Genomic DNA, 18,025 nt, shown 5'->3' with positions numbered 1-18,025 from the left:
CTTAATAGCTCATTTCATTTTAGTGCTGAATAATATTCTGTTGTCTGGATACAACACAGCTTATTTATCCATTCACCTACTGAAGGACATCTTGGTTGTTTCCAAGTTTTGGAAATTATGAATAAAACTTTTATAAACATCATGTACAGGTTTTTCTGTGGACATGTTTTCAAATTCTTTGGGTATATACCAAAGAATCCAATTGTTGGATTGTATGTTTAGTTTTGTAAGAAACTTCCAAACTGTTTTCCAAAGTGGTTGCACCATTTTACATTCTGACAATGACTGACAGTTCCTGTTGTTTCACACCCTTGTCAGCATTTGGTGTTGTCAGTGTCCTGGGTTTTGGCCATTTTTATAGGTGCATAGTGGTATCTCGTGGTTGTTTTATTTTGCATTTCCCTGGTGACATATGATCTGGAGCATCTTTTCATAGGCTTATTTACCATTTATATATGTTCTTTGTTGAGGTGTTTGTTAAGGTCTTTTGCTTATTATAAAAGTCAAGTTGTTTTCTTATTGTTGACTTTTAAGAGTTCATTGTGTATTTTGGATAACAGTCCTTTATCAAATGTGATTTGCAAACATTTTCTCTCTGTGGCTTGTCTTATTTTTTTGATATTGTCACTGGCAGAGCAGAAGTTTTAAATTAAAGTTAATTGATTGGATTGATTTTTTAGAGAGAGAGAGAGAGAGAAACGTTGATTTTTGTTGTTCTCCTTATTTATGCATTCATTGGTTGATTCTTATATATGCCCTGACTGAGGGTTGAACCCACAACCTTGACATATTAAGAGGATACTTGAAAAAAAAAAAGTTGATACTTGAACAATCTGAGCTACCTGACCAGGGTCAGAAGTTTTTAATTTTAATGAAGTCTAGCTTATCAGTTCTTTCTTTCATGGATCATGTGTTTGGTTTTGTATCTAAAAGGCCATTGCCATACCCAAGGTTATGTAGGCTTTCTCCTATGTTGTCTTTCAGAAGTTTTATAACTTCTCAGTTTACATTTAGGTCTGTGATCCATTTCAAATTGATTTTGTGAGGAGATAAGGTCTGTGACTTTTTTTTTTTGCATGTAGATGTCCAGTTGTTTTAGCACCATTTGTTGAAAGAGACTATCTTTGCTCTGTTATATTACCTTTCTTCCTTTGTCAAAATCAGTTGACTATATATATATGTGGGTCTATTTCAGGGTTCTTGCTTCTGTTTCATTAATCTGTTTGTCTCAAAGACAATTTTTTTTTTTATCCTCACCCGAGGACATTTTTTGACATTTTGTTCAGATAGAGTAGGAGGGAGAGAGAGAGAGAGAAACATCGACGTGAAAGGGACACATCGAGTGGTTGCCACCCGCACGACCCAACCAGGGCCGGGGACAAACTGCAGCCGAGGTATGCGCCCCTAGCGGGAACCGAACCTGGGTCTCAGAGACAATTTTTTTGTTTGCTTACTTTATCTGTAATGTGTTTTCCTCACAAGTGCCTACTCTTGTTTTATGGATGCAGTGTTCTATTATATATGTATATTTATAAATATATGTGTATATATGTATGTATATAAGTTTATCATAGCTTTATTGACATAGAAGTCACATAAAAAATGCACCCTTTAAAAGTGTACAGTTCAATGGATTTTAGTTTATTTACTGAGCTATACAATTATCATCACTGAGAGGACCAAGCTGACTTTGTCTTAAAAAGCTAACTCAATTTAAAATGAATCCGTCTGGCCCGGCCACTGTGGCTCAGCAGTTGAGCATTGACCCATGCACCAAGAGGTTCTGCCAGTTCGATTCCTAGTCAGGGAACATGTCCAGTTTGTGGGCCAAATCCCCAGTGAGGGGTATGCAGGAGGCAGCCAATTGATGTTCTCTCTCATCGATGTTTCTATCTCTCTCTCTCTCCCCCTTCCTCTCTCTCTCCCTCTCCCTTCCTCTCTCTCTAAAACCAATAAAGAAAAAGAAAATTAATCCGCCTGAACCATTGGCACCCCCACCCCTAACTCTGAAATGTACACATAGGTTCCAGGTTAATCACAAACTACCATTAATCCTTCCTCCCATTTAGCTACCATGTAGCCCTTCCTCTGGGGCAAGGCAACCTCAATGTTTAATTTGCCCTGGCTCCAGAGCCTCTGGTATCTGCCCTCATTGTTCCCCACGAACACCCCTGTATTCCTTTCGGAACACGTAGGTCCATTCCTTAGACAGGTATAAAACAAATGGTCTGGGGAACAGTTAAAGGTGCAGAGTCCATTTTTGACCTGCTGCTGCCCAGAATTGTATTTCTGTCAGTAAGCTCCCTATTAAAACTGTTTACCATGACAAACTGGAATCGTCTATGTTATTCTTTGGTCTCTTGGCTCCTTTAGCATTTTGGGGGCCCATTTTGCATACACACCATTTCATGAAACAACCATTATCTAATTTCAGAACGTTTTCACTACTTCAGAAAAGAAACCCTGTACTCATTCGCAGTCACTCGCCATTGTGCTCTTCCCATAGCTCTTGGCAACCACAAATCTACTTTCTATCTTTATAGATTTGCCTGTTGTGGATATTTCCATGTAAATGGGATCATACTATATGTGGCCTTTTGTGACTGACTTCTTTCACTTAGCATAATGTTTTCAAGGCTCATCCATATTGTAGCATGTATCAGAATTTTATTCCTTTTTATTGATAAATAGTATTCCATTGTTTGGATATAACACATTTTATTGATCCATTCATCACTTGGATCATGATGGACATTCGGCTACTATGAATAATGTTACTATGAACATTGATATATACGTTTATGTGTGGACTTATGTTTTCAATTCTCTTGGCTATATACCTCAGAATGTCATTGCTGGGTCATATGGTACCTCTATGTTTAACATTTTGAGGAACTGTCAAAATATTTTACAGAGTACCCACACAATATCCAACAGCAATGTAAGAGGGTTTCATTTTCTTCATGAATCAATTCTTCCTCTTTTTGTACTTTTCTTTTGTGGTGTTGGTTTTCCTAAGTGTTTACTTACTCTTGGTTGTATGTTCTTCTTTATATTGGAGATGTCCTGGTTGTTGTACACAATTAAGTTTTGGATGGTTTATTATTCAGCACCACATAACTGTAATGCATACATATTTTTAAACACAATTAACCAGAATGCTCAAAAAATGGAAATTCATCTTAAAAACCCGCTTTACTTACATTCTTGCAGTTAAAGTTTTTTAAAAAGTAAAAAATACGTGAACTTATGTTCTTGCTTTAGAAAGTGTATTTATAATGTAACATAATACTGGATTCTTGTGGATTTCAGACATCAAATCTCATTGTCAGATCTGTGAGTATATGTGATGCAGGTTGGAGATTAGTTTTTTTTAGAGGTTGCCTTGGTGAATGGACTATGCGATCTCTCAGCATGTTTCTTGAGCATGTTGAGCCCCTCCCATGTCCAAGCATCTTCCATGCTGATCTCTCTGTTTAGAATGCTCCTGGCCACATTACATGTCTTGATTCCAGGGATCTACCTTTGATGATGAACCAGAGTCAGTGTGCTAGGAATGTAGAAAGCAGGTCTAGGCTTTCTGGAGAGGGACTGTTGAGAACTAGTCATGGCATCTGGGCTTCCAATAGGCATTCTGAAGGGACAAAGTAGTACTTAGTGTGGAACACAGCTGTGCAAAGGCAGAATTCTAATCCAACCACCTGGAACATGGCAGAACTTAGGGGAAAAGATTATGGACATACTTGAGCCTGAGAATGACACCTGCCTCCAAGAGGGCTGAAGATTAGGAAAGCAAAGTGAATCACAAACATGAGTGACTGTGGAGCTGGATGTAAGCTGTGAATCCTGAGTGGGGTACAACTGACTCATTGGATTTGTTTTCCATATGCATGAGATGAAGGTGATGCCTTTCTGGGCATGCAGGGATGATATGCCCTTTATCAAGGCCATTAGAACATAGAGAGGTATTGTAAGTTTGTTCTTTCTCCAACTGTATTCACAGACTATTTTTTAGCAATGATATAAAAATATTTTGATAATTTGAGAGTTCACTTTCCAGAGGCAATGATACCTTCTTTGAATTTTCATTGCCCTTGGAAATGTGTTCTTTAGCCAATTTACAGATAGTAGATTTTAATATACTTTCAATAATAGAATTTAAGTATGTGCCTAGGCTATGAGAATGTAATGCATGTTTTCTAGGTGTTTAAAAGTTTAATCAAATAGTCACCAAATAATTGTAAAAGAGTAATGTGTCTTCTAAATTATATGGGACCCACTGGTTTTAATTTCAGAGTACTAATTTAAAAATTTTACTAAGTAATGCACAAGGTAGTCTTATAAAAATACTTCACAGCCCTGGCTGGTTTGGCTCAGTGTTTAGAGCGTCGGCCTGTGGTCCAGTGAGGCCCAGGTTCAGTTCCCACTAAGGGCATGTACCGCGGTGATGCAGTTTGTCCCCGGCCCTGGTTGGGTCATGCGGGAGGCAGCCACTCGATGTGTCCCTTTTACGTCTATGTTTCTCTTTCTCTCTCCCCCTCCCACTCTATCTGAACCAAAAATGGAAAAATGTTCTTGGGTAAGGATTAAAAAAACAAAACAAAACTTCATAAAACTAAGATGATGGACAAACTATTAAAATCTAGGTTTAGGTGAACCATCTGAGCCCACTGAATTTAATGCTCATGCTATTTCAAACTTGGGCTATTCCCACAAATCACTTTTAATGCTCCTTCTTGGTAATGGCCCTCCTTTTACTATCCTCTTGCACATCTTATAACCTCATTTATACCCATTATGAACAATCTTTCTCCAATGAGCATTACTTCCCATCGTCCCTTATAGCAGAAATATCAGGATTTCATCATTTCAGTCTTGTCACACAGCTTTTCCATTTCACTTTCTGTAAGGTGGTTCCAAGATGGGTTCCAGAAAATTGGTGTGCATGTGAACAGTTCCTGCTCAGGAGCCCTAAATTTTTCTCTTCCACTCTGAACCACAGGATGGATGAAGTAGCTCACATCTCATTCATGGAAGCTTGATCATATATCTTTATGCTAACTGCATTTCCCACTATGAGGTTTTCTACATAAATCCATGTAATTCCCCCATCTTCCCCCTGGGTAATCATTTCCTTTTTGGTCAGGTAATCCCAATCATAAGGCATATTAATGTCACAGGACCTCTAATATTACTCTATAAAAATAGTATTTCTGAAATGGTGGCAGTTCCTTGTGGTCACTATAGGAATATGTGATTATAGTACTTTTTGGTTTTAACTTGAGATTATTTATACACCATAATTGTTGAACAAAATGGGTTCCTATGTTTTGTGGGGTAATACTTTTTTTTTCTCCCCCATTACATTTTATTTCAGTGGTTGTCTTCTGTCTCATCAGAGGTATTCCACAACACATACCTCTATAGGCTGACTTCTCAGAATCTGAGTGGTTAGGGTCTGAGATACAGGAAATATAGGAATTGTGCTTTTCAATATCACTTCTGACCATCGGCATTTGACCTGAGAGTTGGGAAAGTGCTTTAAGACTTTTGGAGAATAGGAACTTTATAATAAATGCATGGAGTCATTATGTCATCTCTTGATCTATTTAATATTACCATGAACATCAGTGCAGATTATGTACACTGCTTCCCATCTGTTCTCTACATTATCTCCTTGAAAATTCTCCTGGTTGGGCTATATGGGATTTGCCTGTATGACATTGTCTATTCGCTTTTATTTCTCTTTCAGCCCATTTTTCTCCAGCTGGACTGTGATCTCACTGCTTGTTAAGATTCACATTATTTTTATGGTTAGATTTACTAATGATTACTGATCTGTAACTTTCTCATACCCTAGAAATGAAAAACATTTTTTTCCATATTGTGTAATTATTTAAAGACAAAACAGGAATGGTCTAGTGGGAAGGCTTTTTTGTTCTTACTGGGGACAATGCATTATATGTATACATGATTTGGATACTTTTTAGAAAACATGCTGGTGACCTATTAAAAATGAAGGGTGAGGTCAGAAATAGAGGAATTTATTTATTTTATTTTATTTTAAAATATGTCTTTATTGATTTTATTTTATTTTTTATAGAGAGAGATAGAAACATTAATGTGAGAGAGAAACATCAATCAGCTGTCTCCTGCACCCCCCCCACTGGGGAACGAGGCCACAATCCGGGCATGTGTCCTGACTAGGAATCAAATGGGGACTTCTCAGTCCATGAGACAATGCTCATTCCACTGAGCCACACCAGCCGAGTGGAACTTATTTTTTAAAAAAACAAATTGCTGCCCTGGCCAGTTTGGCTCGGTGGTTAGAGCGTCGGCCTGCAGTCCTGAGAGACCCAGGTTCGGTTCCCGCTAAGGGCATGTACCTTGGTTGCAGTTTGTCCCCGGCCCTGGTTGGGTCGTGCGGGTGGCAGCCACTCTATGTGTTCCTTTCACATCAATGTTTCTCTCTCTCTTCCTCTCTTTCCCTCCCACTCTATATGAACAAAAAAATGAAAAAATGTCCTCGGGTGAGGATAAAAAAATTAAAAAATGAAATAAAAAAACGAATTGCTGAAAATTTTTTCTGCTGCTAGAGGTAGAAATGTAGATACTCCTATGCAGTTCCTTCTAGAGTAAATCTATAAACACATTCTTTTTTTAGGTGGAAAAAGACTTTGTGTTTCTGGTCTATGGACAAACTTAGTAGACTTTCATGGAATTTTTGTAATCAAAGGGTGTTATATTAACATTACAGTATAAAATGGATTATTAGACTTTTTGATTGCAAGTAACAGAAAACACAGCTTCAGCAATTCTCAACCTGTGGGTTGCGATCCCTTTGGGGTCGAATGACCCTTTCACAGGGGTCACCTAAGACATAACAGTAGCAAAATTACAGTTATGAAGTAGCAATGAAAATAATTTTATGGTTGGGGGTCACCACAACATGAGGAACTGGTCACGACATTAGGAAGGTTGAGAACCACTGGCTTAGACTAACTAAAGCAAAATAATAATAATAATAATTATATGGCTCAACTATCTGAAAACTCCAAGTAGACTTCAGGTACAGTTGGATCCAGGAGTTCAAATTGGGTCACTAAGATTTAGCAGACTTTCTCTGCCTCTTTACTCTGTTTTTCTGTGTTGGTCTATTCTCAGGCAAGCTCCCACCAGTGTTGGCAAGATGGCTCCAGCAGCTCCAGGCTGACATGCCTTTCTCAGGGGAAGGAGAGCTTCTTTATCTTAGACTTACCAGCAACAAATGGGGGATTAAGTCCAGTTAGACTTGGGTTATGTGTACATCACTGTTCTTAGGAAGATGGAATAGGTTGATTGGCAAAGCATGGATCATGTGCTTATACCTGGACCTGGAGGTAGAGTCAGCTACTCCTAAACCACAGGCACGTGGGATTGGACTGGAGTGATTTCTGAAGGAAAACCTAGATGCAGGATGCTGGGCAGGCAAAAAACAGCTCCTGCCTACTATGAATAGTTACTCAGAACAGTCTGTGCTTTTCCAGAGCACAGAAAAGCTGCTCTACATTTAAAGTAAAGTAATGTATAGGAGCGATGCTAGTTCTTTTTAGTCATAGCATTTGCCTTATGGCATAGTCAGAACTGACTCTTTAATTATTATGTATTTTATTCTTGATAATTTAATATATTACAAATAATGACATTTTATATTTAAATATTTAAGTTTTAAAAATTTAAATTTTTTTTTTTTTTTTTTAGTGATAGAAGGAGAGAGATAGAAACATTGATGAAAAAGAGAAGCATCAACATCCATTGGCTGCTTCCTGCACACCCCTATCAGGGATGGAGCCCGCAACCCGAGCATGTGCCCTGATTGGGAATCGAACCAGTAACCTCTTGATGCATAGGTCAATGCTCAACCACTGAGCCACACCAGCTGGGCTAAATATTTAAGTTTTGAATATTCAATATAAATAAGTCTAATTTATTTAGTAGTCGAGGAGAAATGACTAGCTAAATGCCAGATCTTGAGATTTGACTTACTGGCTTAATTGTGATATGCCACTGAATCTTTTATTTTTCAGTAGAGAAGTTTCTAAGGTGGAGAACTTTACTCCCCAGAAATAGTTTGTGCTTCTTAGAAGCAGATTTTGTGTTTGCTGCTATTTGATTTTGAACTGAAGGTGAGCCCAATACAGAGAGGGAAAGTTTGCCAATTGAGATGCTGAGAGCTTTGAATGTAATTTTCTCATAATGGTGTCTCTACACAAACATTGCTGAGATGGACTCTTCCATTGATTTGGAGGTTGATATTCAGTTGGTGAAAAGGAAATAAAAAGGAGTGCTATGTCTAGTACTGACCCCCTATTGTCCTCCCCCTACCAGCAGGGGGAGGTAGGTTTAGTTTCTCTGGTGCATCTATGGTTGGTTTCTCAGTGTAGGCAAGATCTGAGTTATTGATGAAAGGCACTATTTCTGATTGATAGGTGGCAACTACTGTGCTCCTTGTGGAGGAGGAAATTCCCAGGTGCAGAGGGCTTTGAGAATGGAGGAGGACCGTTCTGCCAATATTGTAGAAGCATGGAATCACAGAATGTTAGAGGAGAGAGGGATTTTTTGAGATCATCTGACCCTACTTTCATACAAAAGAATGAGTTGTTTCAGGTTTCTTAGGGTATATTCCTAGAAGTGGGATCACTGGGTCAAATGGCAGTTTAATTTTTAACTTTTTGAGGCAACACCATAGTGTTTTCCACAGTGGCTGTACCAGTCTGCATTCCCACCAGCAGTGTACTAGAGTCCCCTTTTCTCCACACCCTTGCCAACACTTGTTTGATGATTTGTTGATGGCGGCCATTCTGACAGGTGTGAGGTGATACCTCATAGTTGTTTTAATGTGCATCTCTCTGATGATCAGTGATGTTGAGCATTTCTTCATATGTCTCTTGGCCATTTGTATGTCCTTTTTGGAGAGGTGTCTATTTAGTTCCTCTGCCCATTTTTTAATTGGGTTCTTTATCTTCCTTTTGTTGAGTTGTGTTAGCACTCTATATATTTTAAAAATTAACCCCTTATCTGATGCATCATTGGTGATTATATACCCTGAGAAACCTGAAACACCAATCAGAAAGAATATATGTACCCCTATGTTCATAGCAGCAATAACTAAGATCTGGAAACAACCCAAGTGTCCATCAGTAGATGAGTGGATTAAAAAGCTGTGGTGCATGTACACAATTGAATACTATGCAGCTGTAAGAAAGAAAGATCTCTTATCCTTTGAGATGGCATGGAAGGACCTGGAGAGTATTATGCTAAGCGAAATAAGCCAAGCAGAGAAAGACAAATATTACATGATCTCACTTATTTGTGGAATATAATGAACTAAACAAACTGCTGAACAAAATTAACCCAGAGAAATACAGGTGGGGTACAGACTGACAAGGCTCAGAGGAGGGGGCTGGCAGGGGTGGGGGGAGATAAACCACAGAACTTACATGCATTTATGCATGCCCAGTGAACATAGACAACAAAGCTAGGGATGGCCCTTAGTCCTCTATCATATCATTCTGTTACATTTTCATCATAGCACTTTTTAGTTATGTGGTTCATTTGTTTCTTTATTGCATATTGTCTGTTTCCTCCCATTGCACTAACTACATAGTGACTGTGTCATTAACATGGTTAACTCTGTTATGTAGAGAGCTGCATAGTTACTATGTAGTTATTTGTCTTGTTCCCCACCCCATAACCAGTTCCTAAGGCAGTGCCCAACACACAGATGGGCCCTCAATATTTGTTGGATGAATGAAGGAGTGAAGTTGAGCATCCCATATTAGGCAGCATTGTGTAGTAAGGAAAGAGGTCTAGGACAGTATTCTAAGGTACTTTTTATTCAGACTGTGTGATTGATCATGGGGGAAAGTGTCACCTTTTAAAAAAATTTTTTTTAATTAATTAATTAATTAATTAATTAATTAATTTTTGTTACAGATGTTTCTCCTTTTTCTCCCACTGATTCCTCCCTTCCCCTCCCTCCCCGCCCTGTCCCCAGCCTTGTTGTCCATGTCCATTGTTCATGTACACATGCATATAAGTTCTGTGGTTTATCTCTCCCACACCACCCCCTCTTCTGGGGTATTTCAGTCTGTACCCCACCTCCATGTCTCTGAGACTACCCCATTCCTCAGACTGTTATGTTCATTATATTCCACAAATAAGTGAGATCATATGATACTTGTCTTTCTCTGTTTGGCTTGTTTCGCTTAGGATGATACTTTCCAGGTCCCTCCATGTCATCTCAAAGGATAAGAGATCTTTCTTAAGTGTCACCCTTTGGATCTTAATTGCTTTTCTGATAAAATAAGGTTAAACTGGATCACATAAGTTTCTTTCAGCTCTTCCATTCTGTGATTCTATATCTGTTTTCTTCCATGCTAGACAATTGATGGGGTTCAGAACATGCTACCCCAAAATATGGCACTTTGGTGTATTAGATATCATAAGCTGAAGGAATTCGAGAGACAGCAGGTACAGGATGGACTTTCTGACCTTCCCCTTCTTCTCTGAAGTAGTTCACAGACTCTCATGTGAGAGGTGTCCTTTCTATACCAGGAGGAAATAAGCATCGTTATCTCTGAAGATTCAGGTGCTCTGAGTAGTCCAAACAAACAGGCCTTGCTAAATTTCCCCAGTTACTACCTTTATCTCATACTCTTGTATCCTACCATGTTTTCCCATGATTTTCCACTGTTCATCAAATCTAGTATAAAAACTCTCAGGTTTAACCACTTCTTCAGTTCTTCATTTCCTTACGAAGGCTCCAGTATAATGCAAAACTTACATGAAATAAAGTGTGCTTTTATCCTGTTAATCTTTCTTTGTCAGTTGAATTTGCAGGCCCATCCCAATCCTAACAGTGTTGAGGAAAACTTTTTCCTCCCCTGTACAATCTAACAAAAATTTATAAGTGGTCTTTTAGATGGCTTTTGTGTATCAAAGCACAGACCACATGCCAGGCAGTAGGTGATGGTTTTCGAGAATCAGACAATAGATGAGAAATAGGCATTATCTAAAAAAGAAAGAATAGCTTTAAATGTATGGGGTAAAGCATTCCACTACTGGTGGAAGATATATTCATAAATATTAAAGAATCTTTCTGATAAATGGAAGAAAGGTAATAGCAATTAAAACATAAGTACTAGGGAGGGAGGGGGGGGATTAATGTGTGTGTGTGTGAGAAACATCTGTCACAAAAATAAATTAATTAATAAAAAATAAAAATAGAAAAAAAAACCCATAAGTACTCATTCAAATTATTCCTTCCTATGTAATTTTAAGGAGAGTTATATAAAATTAATCTTTAGGCCTTTCGTTTTGTGATTTTTCTTTAAGAAACATTAATAACTGACAGAATGCTTTTCCTTTGTTCATACCATTTGCCTTTTAGAATGGACAGTGTTACTTAAACACTCTGTATTAGTTTCCTATTGCTGTTTTAATAAATCACCACAAACTTGAGAGTTTAAAATAATGCAAATTTATTATCTTACAGCTCTGAAAGCCAGAAATCTGAAATGGGTCTCACTGGACTGAGATCAAAGTGTCAGTGGGGCTGTGTTTCTCCTGGAGACTCTAAGGGACAACTTGTTTCCTTGTGTTTCCTGCCTGCTGCCCACATTCCTTGGCTTTTGGCTCCTTCCTCTATCTGCAAAGCCAGCAATGGCTGGTTCAGTCTTTCTCACATCATTTCACTTTGATGAACTAGGCAGCATCCAATCTAGAAGACAGAAGAGCTGTACAAAATGACAGTTTTATAGACAGAAGGAAACAGGAACAAGGAAGTTACAGTTGACAAAAACAGTAGGTTGATTATTGCAAAGTTACTTTCCTTTAGGGGATGACAGAAGTCTATCAGATTACCTAACTAGTGATTTCTGATTGACTGGTTTATGATTCCACTTCTGGAAGACTTGAAACTAAGTTGTTTCAGTTTGGTGACATGGGGCTTAGTTTTAAGTAACTCTATTTTGGGCCTGTTGGGGAGGAACAAACTTTCTTCTACCTTCAAGTTTCTTCTGGCTGGTTTCATAATCAAATTGACATGTGACAGATTAACAATAGATAATAACTAAATTAAATACATTCATATGTATGGAACCCCTGCATACATGAGGGAATTAGAGACCCCACATGCAGGAAAGGTTCAGAGATAGAAAGGGAACCAGAGCATAGAAGACATCCTGGGCTAGGGATGAGGTAATGCACCTTGGGGGCTTCATAAGATTATTGTAGGATGATAAGAAGAGCAGATGTTTAGTAAATAAAAGTTTACCTTGCCATATAGGTGGGTCAAAAAGAGATTATCTGTTATGGGCTGATAGTCTATTATGGGCAAGGCCCCTAATTCAAGTTTTAGGTAGTTAAAGAGGAGGAACAGCAGTTTATCTTGAGCTGGAAGCTAAAATTGCCTTTGGCTCAAAGTAATCTACATACCACTGAGGCACATCTTGGGTGGATCATTCTGAAGCCCCCACATGCCTGTGGTCTTGTTTTTAACAGGCTCACCTATTTTAAGGTCCAACAATTAGCAGCCTTAATTCCAACTGCAATCCTAATTCCCCTTTGCCAGGTATTACAACATATTCACAGGTTCTGAGAAATAAGACAGGGATGTTTTGGGAGAGGGGGACTTATTCTGGCTACCACACACTAGTTATGAGAAAAAGAGTAATCCCTAAAGAAAAACAAATTCTAAGGCATCTGCTTAAATGGAAACTATGTATGAATTAAAATGTGAGGACAGCCACTTTTTTTTTTGGTGGTATGTGCCTCTAGCAGGAACCGAGCCCAGGACTCTTTGGTCTGCAGGCCGACCGATGCTCAACTACTGAGCCAAACTGGCTAGGGCTTTAAAACTTTTTTTTTTTTTTGGTACATGCCCCTAGCGGGAACCGAACCTGGGACTCTCAGGTCCACAGGCTGATGCTCCAACCGCCGAGCCAAACCATCCAGGGCTCAAAACATGTCTTTTTTTTTTTGTGGTACGTGCCCCTAATGGGAACCAAACCCATGACTCTCTGGTCCACAAGTTGACGCTCAACTGCTGAGCCAAACTGGCCAAGGCCAGCCACATTTTTGTTTTAAGAAAAAAGGTGACAACATCTATTCTTTTGGTTTATTGAAGAGCAGCTACCATGTAGGGCAAGCACGGTTCCCAATAGCTGGCTAAAAATACCAACAGTTGAGGTATTTCAGGAAACCATCATGAACCTAGAATTCTTTCCTTTGTCCACTAGCACCATCTTTCATGCATTTCATGTTGGTGGAAAGGTGACAGTCTTATTTACTTTAGATATGTTGTTGCCCATAGAACATGTTCACAAATGTAGTTTGGTTGAAACCCCTTTGCCCTGCATGCAAACTCTCGCCTCAAGTGGTTTATGCACGAATCTACAAATATAACCAACCACACAATAGAAACCTATAATATTCCCCTGTGGAACAGCAAATGTAAATTTCTGCTTTGCTTACCTGGTAGCAAGATATACTAAGGAAGGAAAAGTTAACTTCTGGACCTGATTCATCACTTTTATTGAAGTTAAATTCTTTTGTTTTAATGCACACTTGATGGAGCAAGCATTTATTGAGGCAGTTATGATTTGTAGGAGAAAGACAGTTGAAGAAAGAACAAATGAATTTAATGTAAATCAAATACTTAGCCCTTTTATGGAGACTACAAAGACTTAAATGTGTGTTCCTAATGGTAATTTTTACAAAACTCCAATAGGAGGTTTTGACAGTGATTGGTTTGGTGGGGAGATGGGTTTTTTCTTTCACATGCTAATCCCCTGCTCCTGGTGATACTTCTCTCCCGACTACAGTCATGGAATTGAATAATTTATGGAATAAATTTTGTTGTAAATTTATTGTGTCACAAGCAAGTTGTAATTTCACTAACAGTTCACTTAAGTTATTAAGCTAAAAAAAAAATGTGGTTGATAGGATAGTGCATTTGGAAGTTTCTTTTTTTTCCCTCCCAGCAAATTCACATCTTACATATTTTCAAAACAGAGCACTTGCCTAATTTTTATTCAGAATCTGATATGAGAGAAGGAAACGCACATTAACATAAGTGGAATTGCATTTGCACGCTGTTGTTGGATTTTGGAAGTCATAAACAAATTATTGACGATTTTCTAGAGACAGAAATAGCATTAAACCCACAGTGCTATGGTGCTCCTCCTATTGTTTCCTGATTTCTGTCCCCAGCTTGCTGATGAGGAATAGAATTGGTAGCATAAAGGTGAAGATACTCCTGGGGGCGGGGTAGGGGCACACATAATCCCTTTACATTTTGCGGCTACTCTGAGTTTAAGACAATGGCAAATTGTTGTTCTTCCAAATCTTATCCAATCCAAATGGACTATAAGGAAAATAAGGAAAAAAAATCTTTAAAAATCTCTCACAGGGGTATCTGATTGGCCTCCATCTACATTCACAACATTCTCAGGCTTCTTTTTTTTAAATGGCTGTTCTGCTGTGATAAGAGGCAACATTTGGCCACTGCAGAAACCTTTCCTTAGTTTCTACCCCCAATGTTTCAGCATTCAGCAAACACACATTTAAGGTCTCCTGTTATTTACATTGAAATTTTTCTATTGACTCTGCCAGTGTGAATGAATTTCAAACAAGTCGTTTCTTTCTCTGTATAGATGATTTCCCTAGGTTCCTGGCAGGGGTTACTTTTAATTCCTCTAGGAGTTGCCTCTATTCTTGTTAACACCCTGAGGATTTGCTTTCTGTTTTCCCCCTTGTTGCCTGGTGTGTGGCCCCCTCTCCCCACAATCTACCCTGGGTATTCCAATCCTTGCACAGGGACACTGCATAATAGCCACTATTCTTGAACAGAAATACTTTTTAGACCTTCAGAATAGACATTTCCACCATCTGTTACATAGAATCTAAAAATGTGATGTGGAAACAGGTTGTAATTAACTAAAAGTGGGTAAGATTCCGTGTGTCTTAATGCATTTAAATTGAGGAAATAGCCTCTCAAATTTCCATAAAAAGAAATGCAGCTTGTACATTTAAAAAAAATTAATAGCCTTTTTTTTTGGGAGCAGTTTTTGGTTTACAAAAAAATTGAGGATAAAATGTGCTCCCTCTCCCCCCTGCCAGTTTCCCTTGCTAACATCTTGCCTTAGTGTGGTACATTTATTATAATTGATGAGCTGATGTTGATACGTCATTATTCACTAAAGTCCACAATTTACATTAGGGCTCACTTGTGGTGTTGTATATTGAAGGGAAGAAGAAACTTTCTTTTACGGATTCTTTCAGATGGTCTAATAATTGAATATACATGAGACAGATTAACAAGGAAATAACCAAATTTAATTACATGTGTATATATGGGAACTACACGTACATGAGAGAGTCAGTGACTTCACACACATGAGAGGTTCAGAGATAGAAATGAGGTATATCTGACATTCTGAGCTAAAGTTGAGGTAAGACACTTTGGGGCTTCAGAGGGAAAGGTAATTTGCCGGGTGATAAGAAGAGTAGATGTTCAATAATGAGAAGTTTGCCTTTCCCTATAGATAAGTCATGCAAAGTTATTTCTGGTGTTAACACAGTGGTCAAGGCCTCTAATTTAAATTCTTTAAGGGAGAGGTAAAAGTTTCTCATAAGCCTGCAGGGTCTTGATTGCCTTCAGCTCAAAATAATTCACATGCCAAAGTGGCACATTTTGGGGAGGCCTGTTCAGAACCCTGCGTATATTCTATGGATTTTGACAAATATATAATGATATGTATCCACCATTACAGTATCAAACTGAACAATTTGACAGTCCCATGCTCCAACTATTCATCCCTACTCCATTCCCCACAGACTTCTGGCAACCACTGTTATTTTCACAGTCTCCATAGTTCTGCCTTTTCCTGAATGTCATATAGTTAAGTCATTTGCGAAGGGGTTCTTGGCCCTGCCTCCGCCCAAGATAGAAATCAGGAGAGGAAGCAAAACCAATGCAAAAGAAGGGTTTAATGAAAACAAAGTGGAGGGAAAGGAGACAGAGAGCTGGATCAAGGGAGCATACACTAATGAAGAATATGGTTCCCCAAACTGCTGCTGGAGTCTGGCTTATGTAGGGTTGGGTTCTTCACACAGGCGCAGAGTATAGATTTCTTTGCTCTCCAGGTTCCCACAGTGGGCTGGTATGGACCAGCACAAATGCAGAGCAGAGCTCTTCTGGGAATATCTGAAGAGAAACTTTTAATCTAAGAGAGGCTTAAAAAAGTAATTGGAGAGCATTCCCATTCATCTAAGAGAAGATCAGCCTGTCTCAGTTGCAATCATATGGTGGGTAGCCTTTTTAGATTGGCTTCTTTCACTTAGCAATATGCAATTAGAATCCATTCATGTCTTTTGTGGCTTGATAATGTTGTAGGGTAGAAAAAAGTTTCCCAAACTCTCCTAGGTTCTTTTGGTCTAATAATTACATTGACAGATTAACAGGAGAAAAAAAGTTTAATTTTGTTCGTACAGGAATCTCACATAGATATGAGAGGCTCAAAGACAGTCAGGCATTTGAGACTTACGTGCCATCCTGAGCTAAGGAGAAAGGAGAAGGGAGTAGGGGTGTGAGGTTCCAAAAGGGAGGAAGATATTTCACAGGAAGATGGGAAGAACAAATGTTTGGTAAACAAATGTTTGCCATAGGACACAGAGGAACTTGAGCACACACACAGGCCCTGCTGAGTTCCCCCAGCTCACCACACCTAGTCCATACTCTTTGTAAATATCTCTGGTGATAGTTCTCTTCCTGAATCAAGCCCTCTCTCTAAATTCTTTTAAGCAGTGAAGGAAGAAGTAAAAAATTCTTCCTGAGTCTTTTGAGCCTTGAATTGTCTTTAGCTCAAAATAATCTATATACCAGTGTTTGGGGGCTGCCTATTCTGTTCCCCTTCAATAGCTCTTTTTTTTTTTTCCATTGCTGAATAATTAGCTTTTCACTGGGTAACACTGAGTAGGACCTCAAATTTTCTGATATGGTAGAAAAGCTAAGGAGATTCACCTCTCCCCTCCTGAGTCCAACCTGGCATCCTGTGTTTTCTTTACCACTGATAGCCTGATCGAGTTAAGTCACCAGCATAATGTTTGTCCACAAAATAATGAGATTGACTTAACAATCCACATGGGAAAATTGGACTCACATTTCTTATATTACTGTTAGTGGTTTCCCTTGGTTAATTATAAATGACATATTATGTCTAGTCTTTTTCTCTCTGAGAAAAAGAATCTTGTTTTTAATGCTGTAAGTATATACTTGATCTGAAACCAGCTCAGGCAGGTAATAACTCTTTGTGTCTATACCTGTCTAATATTAGGCACGTAGTCAATCCACAAATACTTTTGAACACATATTGGATATTAGATGCCAATTCATATACTGGGAAGAGATTGGTGAATAAGATGGAGCTTGTAATATTATGTTGTAAACAATAGAGGGGTAATAAATAAATAATCAATATAATTTAGGTTCTGAAAAGTGCTATAAAGGAAACAGAAATGTGGTAGAGTGGGCATGTGTATGTATATATATTCTGTATGTGGATGCATATGTGTGTAATGTTTGCATGCATGTAGTGTGCAAGTGTGTGTATTGTATATGGCATGTTCGTGTGTGTGTGTGTGTGTAGGCAGTTTGCAACTGCTTTTGCTAAGGTGTGTAAGAAAGGCCTCTCTGTGGAGTTGGCATTTAATATGATGAACAGCTGACAACCGTGTAAAGATCTGGGGAAGGGCATCTGGGTCTGGCATGTAAAAGGTACTAGATAAGTATTGGCAGCATGAAGGAATGAATGAATGAATGACATTTGAACCTTCTCCATCATCCTAACAACAAGCAAACAGAGAACTCACAGGTCTTCAATTATTTAGGTTTGAGGACAACCAGGTGTCTTTACTACTAAAGTCTATCCTCTGGGTAAGAGTCTAAAGTTTGGCTCAGTTGAAAAAAGATATTATGTGAATT

Source organism: Molossus molossus, unplaced genomic scaffold, assembly GCF_014108415.1.
Source record: "Molossus molossus isolate mMolMol1 unplaced genomic scaffold, mMolMol1.p scaffold_m16_p_21, whole genome shotgun sequence".
Lineage (NCBI taxonomy): Eukaryota > Metazoa > Chordata > Mammalia > Chiroptera > Molossidae > Molossus > Molossus molossus.
This window is presented reverse-complemented; position numbering follows the sequence as displayed.